This window comes from Crocuta crocuta, unplaced genomic scaffold (assembly GCF_008692635.1).
Source record: "Crocuta crocuta isolate KB4526 unplaced genomic scaffold, BGI_CrCroc_1.0 scaffold26, whole genome shotgun sequence".
NCBI lineage: Eukaryota > Metazoa > Chordata > Mammalia > Carnivora > Hyaenidae > Crocuta > Crocuta crocuta.
In genome coordinates, this window is record NW_027532249.1 from 6,435,813 (window position 1) to 6,448,613 (window position 12,801).

Genomic DNA, 12,801 nt, shown 5'->3' on the forward strand with positions numbered 1-12,801 from the left:
ACACCTTGAAAGCAAAAAAGGTGACCCCACTGAGAAGCTACGTGCAGGTTTTTCCTTTCCTGGGACCAAGTGACTCACCCAAGCATCTGAGTCACTTAAATCCTGTCCCCACACCCCTGGCCCTGAAGTAGTGAAGGTCAGCCACTCTTTGGGGAAGTGACCTCCCTCCCAGAAGCCTGCCCAACAGTGGGAGAGGAGCCCTGCTCTCAGTTTCTTCTTCCTTTCACTAGATATCTTCTTATGAGCATGCAGGGAATTTTATTTATTTTCTTTTTTGCTCATCATCTTCCTCTCTCCCCACTTCCCTTCCCTCTTTCTTTCTTTCAAGTTCTCTTCAATTTTCTTTGCTTCAAGTTCATAAAAGCTATTTAAATTATACAGTAAATATAAAAATATATTCTCATTGTAGAGATTCAAAAACAAAACTATAATGAAATTTTCCTTGACCTCTAACCTAACCACAGTGGCAGTCTCCCTTTTTAGAAGTGGACACTGTTTTCAGAGTGGATCTTTCTGCTACGCAGCTATGTACTCACAGACGTATGCAGTTGGGTCTGTGCAAACAGGTTAACTGAAAAAATGTTACACTGTATTCTAGAATTTAATTAAAAAATATTTTAATAGATTATTAAATTTCAGGTATAAACTCATCTGTAATGTATGTAAGGTACACAGAAAAGCAGGACAACAAACATCTGTGCACCTAACACTCGGTTTAAGAAATAGAGTCTTACTGGGGCGCCTGGGTGGCTTAGTTGGTTAAGTGTCCGACTTTTGCTTAGGTCATGATCTCGCAGTTCGTGGGTTCGAGCCCCGCATCGGGCTCTGTGCTGACTGCCAGCTCAGAGCCTGGAGCCTATTTCAGAGTCTGTGACTCCCTCTCTCTCTGACCCTCCCCTACTCACACTGTCTCTCTCTCTCTCCTAGAAATAAATAAAAAAATATTAAAAAAAAAAAAAGAAATAGAGTCTTACTTTTGACTTGGAAACTCCTTTAAGCCTGTCCCCAACCTTTTTCCTTCACAGGTAACCCCTCATGTGAGTTTTGTCTTTATCATTCCTCTACCTTTCTTTATAGTTTTTCCATGTATGTTTCATTCTTAAACAATATGTTCTAAGTTTTTCACGTTTCTTGTTCTTTATGTAAATGGTATCAAATGCATGTGTGTGGCTGTAGCTCATTCATTTTCTTTGTTCTGCAATAGCTCATTGTATGACTAGACCACCCTCAATGTGTACATTTTATTATTGTCTAAAATTTAGATCACTATTAATGTTTTGCTGTGTATTTCCTTGGTTATATCCCTTGACATACATGTGTAGACACATCTAGGGAAGGTAGCTAGGACTGACCTCACTAGTGGGTATGCACATTTTCAATTTAACAGATAACGTTAAGTTGTTTTCCAGATTGATCATACCAATTACACTCCTATAAGTAGTGTAGAAGTTCTGGTTACTTCATATTCTGCCCCAAACTTGGGCATTATTGGATTTTTAAACTTTGGGGAATCAGGTGGCTATGAGATAGCACCTCATTGCTTTCATTTTCACTTCCCTGATGGCTCATGTGGTTGATCATCTTTTCCTCTTCTATGAACAGCCTAGTCACGTTTGGGGTTCATTTTGTCCAGATGATTATTTGTCTTTTGAAGTGGGGGTGTGTAGGAACTCTTTATACGGTTGGTTGTGTATATTGCAACCATTTTCTCCTTGTTTTGGCTTATCTTTTAACCAAACTGATGTTATGTGACCAACAGATTTCTTAAGTTTAATGTAGTCAAATTTATTAATATTTCCCTTTTAAATGTATGATATTTTGTCTGTTTTCGAGATCTCTGCTTCCCCTGAGATTATAAAGAAGTTTCCTTTCTGTCTTTGATGAATTTATGGTTTTGCTTTTCACATTTAAGTTTTTAATCTACGAAGAGCTGTTTTTACCTGATGAAAAATAAGATTCATTTTTCATTGTTTCCATATGGATAATCACTTGACACAACTCCATTTACTGAAAAGTCCATTCTTTCTCTATTGATTTGCAAATCCAGCTCTGTAGTAACTCAGGTTTTCAGATGCATGTGGATATGTTCCTAGGCTTAATATTTTCTTCCATTTGATGTTTCCTGTGAAGGTACCACTCAGTCTTAGTTATAGATATACATTAAGTGCTAATATTTAGAAGGGCAAGTCCCCCACCTTGTTCTCTCTCTCGGGAGTCTTGCATAATTTTGTTTGTTCTTTATTTTAGATTCATCTTGTCAAATCCCATTAAAAGGAACCCTTACCATTCTCTGCCCCCCGATTGCTTGGATTTTGGTTGGAATGCATGGAATCTATAGATTATGTTGAGGAGAACTGATATCCTTATGTTATTAAGTATACCAATTTTGCACATGTAATATAGCCCCCTTTATTTTGGTTTGCTTTAACATCTCTCAGTATGTTTTTTTCTCTCTCAAAAATGTTTCATACATAACATTCATAAAGTTCTACATAACAGTCATAAACTTTATAAAGTTCTTTTACATCTTTTGTTAGATCTTTTACATCTTTTGTCAGATTTTTTCTATATAGTTTATATTTTAATGTTTTTAAATGGTATTTTTATTGTATGTTAGATTTGTAACTATAGTATAGGCATATCATTGGTTTTTATATTGATTTTTTGCCAATAAGCTCATTAAACCAATTATAAAAACATATCTATAGATTGTTTTGAATTCTCTATAGACAATAATATGGCTTGAAAACAATGAGGTTTTTTTCCTTTTTTTTTCATAGTCCTTGTAAACTTTATTTCTCTTTCTGGCCTTTTTATATCAGCTAAGACCTCTAGTACAATGTTGATAACAGGCTATCTTGTCTTTGTGGTTTTAAACAAAATGCTCTTATGGTAATGTTTCACATACTTCCAAGATAAAGAATTAAAATCCACCAGGCTATGGTGGAAATCAAATGGAGTACAAACAGACAATTGAGCCTAATGGCAATACAAATGAACAGCATAACCATAGTGGAAGAGGTAGAAAACAAAGAAATGACCTAATCACCCTGGAAAACAGTATCTCTGTTGTATAGTGTGAGTTTAGCTTTATAAAAGAATTGTGCCCAAATCTTGTACTCGAGATAGTAAACTTGTTTTTCTCAAGGGTATGTATGGGTTAGAGATTCTGAAGCTATGTTAGGTGTATTCTAGGTTGAGAAAATAAAATAATGCAGATTATGGGAGCCAGGTTTCTCAATGTCAGAGAAATGAAGTACAAATAAAGAAAGGGGCACAAGCTAGGATGAAACTGGGGTGTTGGGTTGGAATCCAAAGTATCAGCATGGACTCACATGTTTTTTAATTACACACAGATACAGATATAGATTAGACAAATATAGAAAGATTGATTACTCCTTACATATTTTAGACCCTTCTTTTATAGTTTATCATATTAAAACATATTTAATACTCTATATATTAATTAAAATATCCTACATCTTTGCAGATCTGACTGTGTTGATTTGTGTGACTCTTCCTCAGTGTTTCTGGATTTTTTATTTAGTTTTGTTTATTTATTTATTTTGAGATAGAGACAGAAAGAGAGAGACAGAGAGAAAGCGAGTGGGGAGGGGCAGAGAGAGAGAATCTCAAGCAGGCTCTGCACCATCAGTGCAGAGCATGACGTAGGGCTCAAACCCACAAACGGTGAGATCATGACCTGAGCAGAAACCAAGAGTTGGACACTAACCAACTGAGCCACCAGGAGCCCCAATGTTTTTGTTTTCAGATAAATAAACAGGTGATTAGACAGAAAAATAGATTGGGAGAGAGAAGGAAAGAAAGAAAGAAAGAGAGAGAGATCATTTTAAAATGTGAGGTTATGGTTTTCCAACCCTCATCTGTGGAAGTTGTTTGAAGATTCAGTTGAAGGTGGACTTCTCTAGAGCATTTAATTTATATCTGCTGGTTGTCTGAGTTCCTTCTCAGTTCTGGGTCACTTGAATTTAAGTTCCTTGCTTGAGGTTTGCTGATCCAACCCAATAGTATGAATTCAGACCGAAATCATGTGAAAAACAGTTGGTGGTTATTAAATATGGGATTGGGGAGGAAAAGGGTTTTTTCTTCCCACTAGTACCCAGACTTGAGATAGGCAACTTCTTTTACCGGAGTGCTGGTGGCGGAGGGAGAAGACATATTACCGGTTCACCTTTACACTAAAGATTTAGCCATTCCGGTTGCCAGATTTAGGCAGAGGTGTCCTTCTTTCCTTCCTTCTTTCCTTCCTTCCTTCCTCCTTTCCTTCCTTCTGTTCAATATAGATTCCCTGAAAAGCTTCTAAGGAAAAACAAAATTATAATGGCTAAGAACATGAGCCTGCCTAGGTTTGAATTCCAAGTGAGTTATTTCCAGCTGTGTAACCATGGGCAAATTATAAGACCTTTAGCCTTCAATGTCCTCATCTGCAAAATGGGGACAATAAGAGTGTGTACTTTATGGAGTTCTAATTAAATGAGATGGTGCATATAATAATGAGCTAGCCCAGCTTCTTAGCACATAGTAAATGCTCAGCAATTATTAGTTGAATGGATATAAACTTTACAATAATAAGGCCAAGCAAACAAAAGATACAGTTTTCTTCATTTCAGTTGAAGTTATTCTAGCCCCATGCTTTAAACTCTCTGGGTTTGGTGGTAGTTAGCCCAAAGTGGGGTCTGCTTTCTCTTTTGGGATTCGTCTTATGTAGGTGTCTGCAGTAGATTCATTTGTTCTACTAGATGCATAGATGATGCCAGTTGTTCCCTCTGGCAGAGTTCAACAGTGTCCTTCTGCGAACAGTCCTCACATGCCTCTTGCATAGGCAGATCTTCGGCTCCCTGAGCCCCTACTGGTCCCTGTTGCCTCATTTTGAGAGGTATCCTATAAGGACTAGGGTCCTCGCCTTAGCTGAGCTTCAGGTCCCGGCAGAACCAACCAAGAAATCCCGTCTCTGTCAGACCACATGGAAGCTGTCCTCAGAGGGTTTATCCTTACATTCCTCCATCTATCTCCCAGGTTAGGTCCTGGGCTTTGTCTTCCAAACCCATAGCNAGCAGAGGAGGGGCAGAGAAAGGGGGAGACACAGAATTTGAAGCAGGCTCCAGGCTGTGAGCTGTCAGCACAGAGCCTGAAGTGGGCCTCAAACTCATAAACTCTGAGATCATGACCTGAGCCGAAGTCATATGCTTAACCGACTGAGCCACCCAGTCACCTCGTCAGGGTTCCCACTGTCATTTAATGTGTAGCTCAGGATTCCTTCACTCTTGCTGGCTCATCAATACAATTTAAAATATTTATCCCTGTATTTTATGCAGAATGTACAATTGTTCTCTGCAGAAGAGTTGTTGCTTTGCTGCCTCTAGCAATACAAAATCTAGTATATGTTGAGGATTTATCTTCTGCCAGGACTCTGCCCCATGGATTATGTCATGTAATCCTCACACTAACCCTCGGAGACAGGGATAATGGTTTTTGCTATTTTATCACTAGTTTATACGTGCTCGTATTTGAGGAACCCATCATGTAGTTCAATTGTAAAACAAGTGTAGATAATGTGATTCTTGGACATAATGCTCTGTTCAGAATTATCTTCCAAATCAACACAGGAAAAGCAGTTAAAGAGGAGTTAGAATCCTGGTTAAGTATTACCTGAGTGATTTCATATTGTGTATTAGCTTGTAAGAATTATTTCATTATTTGGAAAAGAAAGATGTCCCCTGAATAAGTAACAAGATGCAAATATCTTGTCTTAGAGGGAGGCCTCCAAGGCCCTTTCAAGGCCATCATTATGGAAGACATTTAGAGGATTGTTGTTTACATGAGGAAAATGTCTAAGGATGTGTGTGTCTGGAAAGTGAAAGCTTTTGCCCCAAAATTATGTGTTATTTTTTCCAGTTAAGGTTTGATAGAAAGCTCACCACATTTTGTTTCACCATATTTAGAGCATTAGATTAATATGAAAAATTATTAAAAATTTAGGAAAAATTATTTTGGCACTTAAAAATATGCCTGAAAAACATAGCAAAACAAACAAATATATCCCAGAGATTTCTATAAAATAGTGACAATAAATAATCCTTTCAGCAGACACACCAAATTGAATAGTGTAACGCATTGTTATATTTGTTTAGGGTTGTTTTCTGTAGAACCTAATTCTAAGAACAGAAATTTCCAGCCAACTATATAACATATTCACTTGGTTTTCTATTCCTTATGGTATTTTGAGTCCAGCTATGATTTGACAAAGTTTTAGAGTCCACAAAGAGATTTTTTTTTTGGAAAAACTCTTAAGATTTAAACATTCTCAAAATCTTCATTGGAATAAAGCTGTTCTTAATTTATCAGCAACATGTCACAGGGGTAAAACTTGCTTGCCTTTCCAGCAGTCATATTTTCTATTTAGTAAAAGCTGCATTGAGTACACATACTTTGGCAGGGAAGTTTACATTTTTATGTGCTTAATCTTTACAATATGTATCCATCCCATATTGGGATGAATATGTTTTAGCTCCAGGATAAAATAGGATTTTAACTTCCATTTCTCCCTTATTTTATTTCATATTCCTGTTGCAGTCAACATAACAGAGACTTTCTTATGAAAAAAAATAATTCATCCACGGAATTTGTCAGAGGAGATGAAAAACACATACATATATGACTTACCTACTCATGTATGAAATTAGAAAGTGACCAATAACACTAAGTGCACACATTGTAAGTGATGGGCTTTCCCACATCGCTTTCATTTGAAGGAAAACTGGCTGCCCAGAGGACCTGATGACCAGGGAAAGAGCTCATTCCATTTATAAAGGCGTGGAACACTAGCACTTGGAAGACAGTAGGCTTTAAGACTGTGGTTTAAATGCCTCTGTCATTAACAAGTCAAATGAAGTTTGGCATGATGTCATTTGGAACCCTTGTCCGTCTTCTACATATGGCACAACTTGGGTTATTTATCAGATGGTGTGATGGAGCCATCTGAAATCCTTTCAGGACCAAGTCACAGAGTAAATATGCATGCGCACACACACACACACACACACACACACACAAATTGTTACACGACATGCTTGCATCTGAATCCAGCAAGGCAGAAGGTGTGATGAAGTATAACCAAAGTAATTGTTTACTTGTTTTCAATTAGATGTTTTATATTTTGATAGGCACCTGGGTGGCTCAGTTGGTTAAGCATCCAACTTCGGCTCAGGTAACGATCTTGCATCTCATGAGTTCAAGCCTGGCGTCAGGCTCTGTGCTGACAGCTGGGAGCCTGGAGCCTGCTTCGGATTCTGTGTCTCCCTCTCTCTCTACACCTCCCTCACTCATGCTCTGTCTCTCCTCTCTCTCAAAAGTAACATAAAACATTTTTAAAAAATTAAAAAATCTTTTATGTTTGGATAAGAAAATTGTAAAAATAATTAATTGTAGTAAAATAGCAGGTAACATAAAATTTACCATCTTAACCATTTTTAAGTTCAGTAGCATAAAGTAAGTTCACATTCTTTTTTTTTTAAGTATGTATTTATTTTTGGGAGAGAGCAAGAGGGGGAGGGGCAGAGAGAGGGGGACAGAGGATCCCAAGCAGCCTCTACGCTTACAGCAGAAAGTCCAATGTGGGGCTCTGCCTCACCAACCGTGAGGTCATGTGACCTGAGCTGAAGTCTGACGCACAATGACTAAGCCACCAGGCTCCCTGAGAACATTCACATTCTTGCACCACCATCTCCATTTGCTAAGAAATTTTTTGTTTTTGCTACTTTCTTATTTGTTAATTGGTGCCTAACTTCATTCTTCTTTAAACTTTTATGGACTTTTGCATTTTCAACAGAAGTAAACAACATAACAGTATCTTCAAGAAAACAAACGGATGGTGTACAAAGTCTGGGTCGCAACGTGTGCTGTTTTGGATCCATAAAGCTGATGCCCCCAAAGCATCACTAGGGCAAATGTTATAAGTTGTTTTGCCGGCAACAGTGAGGATTTTGCTCTCATGAACCCTGTTCCCATAGTGTCTATTGGGATTAATAACATAGGTTCTTTAAATGATCAGCTGGAGTTTGGGACTTCTGGTTGATCCCATATGCTTTGATTTTTTTTAAATAGATAATTTTAATAAAATTCTAATAGTGATTTTGATGCTGAAAAGAGCTCATTTGTTTCCAACAATGAAAAGTTTTTTAAAATACAGATTACACTCTCAATAATAATCTTAACACTGACCAATGGATTTATAACTCTATGATATTAAAAAGGGGGGTGGCACCTAGGTGGCTCAGTCAATTGTGCCTTGGACTCTTGATTTTGACTCAGGTCATGATCCCAGAGTCATGGGATTGAGCCCCACATCAGGTTCTGTGCTGGGCATGGAGCCTGCTTGAGATTCTCTCTCTCTCTCTCTCTCTCTCTCTCCATCTCTCTCTGTCTCTCCTCTGCCCCTACTCTGTTCAGGTTGTCTTTCTCTCTCTCATTCAAATTAAAAAAAAAAGATGAAGGAGAAGAAAGAGGAGGAGCAAGAGAGGGAAGGGGAGGAGGGGAGGGAGAGAGAAAAGGGCTGAATATAAACTCACTCTTACGGAAAATCATTATAAACACGTAGAAGATTTTTGTTCCTACATCTTCAAACCAATTTTATTTATTTATATTTTAAATTTCAAGATTTTATTTAAATTTTAGTTTGTTAACGTATAGTATAATATTAGCTTTAGGAGTGTTATTTCGTGACTCATCGTTACACATGTGACAGATGTCGACACCATAAAGCTGCTGGGGCAGAGACTGCAGTTGCCTTACAGTGAGGACACCCTCTTATTCCTCTCTTATTTTTTTTTTAATGTTTTATTTATTTCTAGGAGAGAGAGAGAGAGACAGCATGAGCAGGGGAGGGTCAGAGAGAGAGGGAGTCACAGACTCTGAAACAGGCTCCAGGCTCTGAGCTGGCAGTCAGCACAGAGCCTGACGCGGGGCTCGAACCCACGAACTGCGAGATCATGACCTAAGCGAAAGTCGGACGCCCAACCGACTAAGCCACCCAGGCGCCCCTCGCTTCCTCTCTTATTAACAGGACTTGAGTTTTTGCTAGGCATATTGCCGTCTAACTAAGACTATGTGTCCAATCCTCCTTTGCAACAATAAGACGTGAGTACATGTGTTGTGTGAAGCTAGCACACATCTTGGCTCACGAGGACTTCTGATGCTGTCACCTTTCTGGGTTCCTGGGGCCACAGAGCTGCCATACCCACCCTGGGACTGCATGTTGGCATGCTTCCTTTACATGACAAAGAAATAAACTTTCCTCTTTTTTTAATGTTTATTTATTTTTTTAGAGAGAGAGAGAGTGAGTGGTGGAGGGGAGGAGAGAGAGAGTGAGAGAGAGAATCCTCAGCAGGTTCCACACTGTCAGCTCTAGCCAGATGCAGGGCTCCAGCTCACAAACTGTGAGATTATGACCTGAGCCAAAATCAAGAGTTGGGTGCTTAATTGACAGAGCCACTCAGACACCCCAACAATCAACTTTCCTCTTACTGAAGTTGCTATCGTGGGAATGTCTTTTATTTGTAGCAAAACCAAGTCCTAACACATAGAGCTGCTTGGCAGTATAAATATTATAAAATGGTTTCACATTTATTACTTCTTCATAGATTGAAAGTAAACCTATGATATGGGTAGAGGAAGTATTATTATCTCCATTTTAAAGAAGAGGAAATAGAAGATCAGAAAACATGGGTATCTTGTTTGAGGTCAGAAGGGTTTTTTAAAAATTTAAAAAAAATGTTTATTCAATTTTTGAGAGACAGAGAGAGACAGAACATGAGCAAGGGAGGGGCAGAGAGAGAGGGAGACATATAATCCAAAGCAGACTCCAGGATCTGAGCTGTGAGCAGAGAGCCTGATGCAGGGTTCGAACCCACGAACTGCAAGATCATGACCTGAGCCAAAGTCAAATGCTTAACCATCTGAGACACCCAGGTGCCCCTCAGAAGGCTCTTAAGGGAGAAGCAAGTATAGAATCCATGTCTTCTGGCCATAATCATACTTTCCCCTCTATTATGGATTCTCTCTGGCCTGCAGAAATTAGCTTGCTAGCATCTTCACTGTGAGAATGATAAGTAATATTTATTGACCATTTGTTGTGTGCTAGGCATTACTGCAAGTTATTTAGCTGGGTTAACTCAACAAAGCTTCACATTTGCATGGAGTAGGTAATTGTTCTCTTCTTAGAGACTGGGGGAACTGAAACTAAGAGGTAAAGTATCCTAAGGTGACCTGGTGATTAACAGCAAGGCTATGACCTGATTGAGGCAGATAGGCCTCAGAATATGAGAGCTTCATGTGGGTAAGCCGATGAAGGAAAGTGCATCATGGTTGATGTAACTATGGCGTTTCTTGAGAAGGAGGGTAAAGCGTATTGTCTTAGTCCACTTGGGCCACTATAACAAAATGCCACAGACTGGGATGACTTATAAACCTCATACACAGCTTCTTACGGTCCTGGAGGATGGAAGTCCAACTTCTTGGTGTGGGCAGATTTGATTTTGGGTGAGGACCCACCTCCTTCCTACACATCTGCCTTTTTGCTGTAGTGAGGGAGCCCCCTGCGATCTCTTTTATAAGGGCACTAATCTCATTCGTGAAGGCTGCATCCTCATGACCTAATCACCTTCCCAAACCCTCCCCTCTTAATATCATCACCTCAGGCATTTGGTTTTCCATGTGAGTTTTGAAATTCGGGCATTTTACAAATGTTCAGACCATAGCACATACACCGCATTGTAATTCCCAGCATTGAGAACATTAATTTGGAAGAACTTTCTTACCATCCATGCCAAGCAGAAGTGTAACTCTTTCAGGAGTTCTGTAATATCGGGTTAATCATTCAGTTGCTTGAGTTGGACAGGACTCTAATTTAAATGGTCTTTTTTCCTCTTCCTATTCACAGGATGTTTAAATCTTTTTTTTTTTAATGTTTATTTTTGAGAGAGAGAGAGACAGACAGACAGACAGAGCAGAAACAGGGTAGGGGCAGAGAAAGAGGGAGACACAGAATCATAAGCAGGCTCCAGGCTCTGAGCTGTCAGCCCAGAGCCAATGCAGGGCTCAAACTCACGAGCTATGAGATCATGACCTGAGCCAAAGTCAGACGCTCAACCAGCTGAGCCACCCAGGCACCCTTCTTCTTCTTTTTCTGATATGTTTATTTATTTTTGAGAGAGAGAGAGAGAGAGCAAGCACCAGCAGGGGAGGGGCAGAGAGAGAGAGAGAGAGAGAGAGAGGGAGACGACGAATTTGAATGATCATTTTTGAGTTAATGAAGTATTGAGATCAGAGAGGTAGCAATCTAGAATATTTGGAGAATGGGAAGACATTAGTGTCACTGAATTACATATCCAGAGAACACCAAGTGGAAAAAGTATAAACTTAAATTAAATTTACATATGTCTGTATTGTACCTAGAAACGCCTGGCAGGTAGTAGGCCCTCAGTAAAACATAGTAGCGTGTATCCAGATTAGCCTTTGGGTGTTGTAATGCGTGGTATACATCTGTTGCTTGTTTGGCTAATTTTGGGTCTGCCTCACCTTCATTTCTCCTCCATCTGCTAACAGCATTCCAACAAGGACCACAGTGAGCGAGTGAAGGATGTGCAGTCAGACCACAGATACTCAGGCCTGTGTAAATATTCACAGCAACAGAAACAGCTGGGAGTTCGAAGGGCAGAATCTGTTTCTTTTGAAAAGTAAAGTGGGGATATTTCAATGTGACTGGGAGCCCTGCAGAAATGTTGCTGATGTTAGAAACATCAACATAGACTTCTTGGGGCATCTGCATGGTTCAGTCAGTCAAGCGTCTGACTTCGGCTCAAGTCATGATCTCAGGGTTTGTGGGTTTGAGCCCCATGTCACACTGTGCTAACAGCTCAGAGGCTGGAGCCTGCTTTGGATTCTGTCTCCCTTTCCCTCTGCCCCTTCCCGGCTCACGCTCTGTCTCTCTCTCTCTCTCAAAAATAAATAAAAACATTTAAAAAATGAAAGAAATGTGGCTTCTTGGAGCACCTGGGTGGCCCAGTCCGTTAAGCATCCAACTTCGGCTCAGGTCATGATCTCACAGTTCCTCGGTTGTTTTTGTTTTTTTTTTTTAATTTTTAAAAATTTATTTCTGAGAGAGAGAGAGAGAGACAGAGAGAGAGAGACAGCATGAGCAGGAGAGGGTCAGAGAGAGAGGGAGACACAGAATCTGAAACAGGCTCCAGGCTCCAAGCTGTCAGCACAGAGCCCGATGTGGGGCTTGAAACCATAAACCGTGAGATCATGACCTGAGCTGAAGTCAGAAGCTCAACCGACTGAGCCACCCAGGCACCCCATAGTTCCTCAGTTTGAACCCCACATCGGGCTCTGTGCTGTAGCTCAGAGCTGGGAGCCTGCTTTGGATTCTGTCTCCCTTTCCCTCTGCCCCTTCCCGGCTCACTTTTTCTCTCTCTCTCTCTCTCTCAAAAATAAATAAACTTAAAAAAAAAAAAGAAAGAAATATGACCTCTTGGGATGCCTGAGTGGTTCAGTCTGTCAAGCATCTGACTCTTGATTTTGACTCAGGTCATGAGTTTGACCCCAGCATTGGGTTCTGTGCTGATAGCATGGGATCTGCTTAGGATTCTCTCTCCCTCTCTCTCTGCCCCTCCCCAATTTGCTCTCTATCTCTCTCTCAAAATAAATAAAATAAGAATAAACTTTAAAGAAAAAAAAAGAAATGTGACTTCTTGCACTTCATTGGCCTCTCAGTTTTTTAAG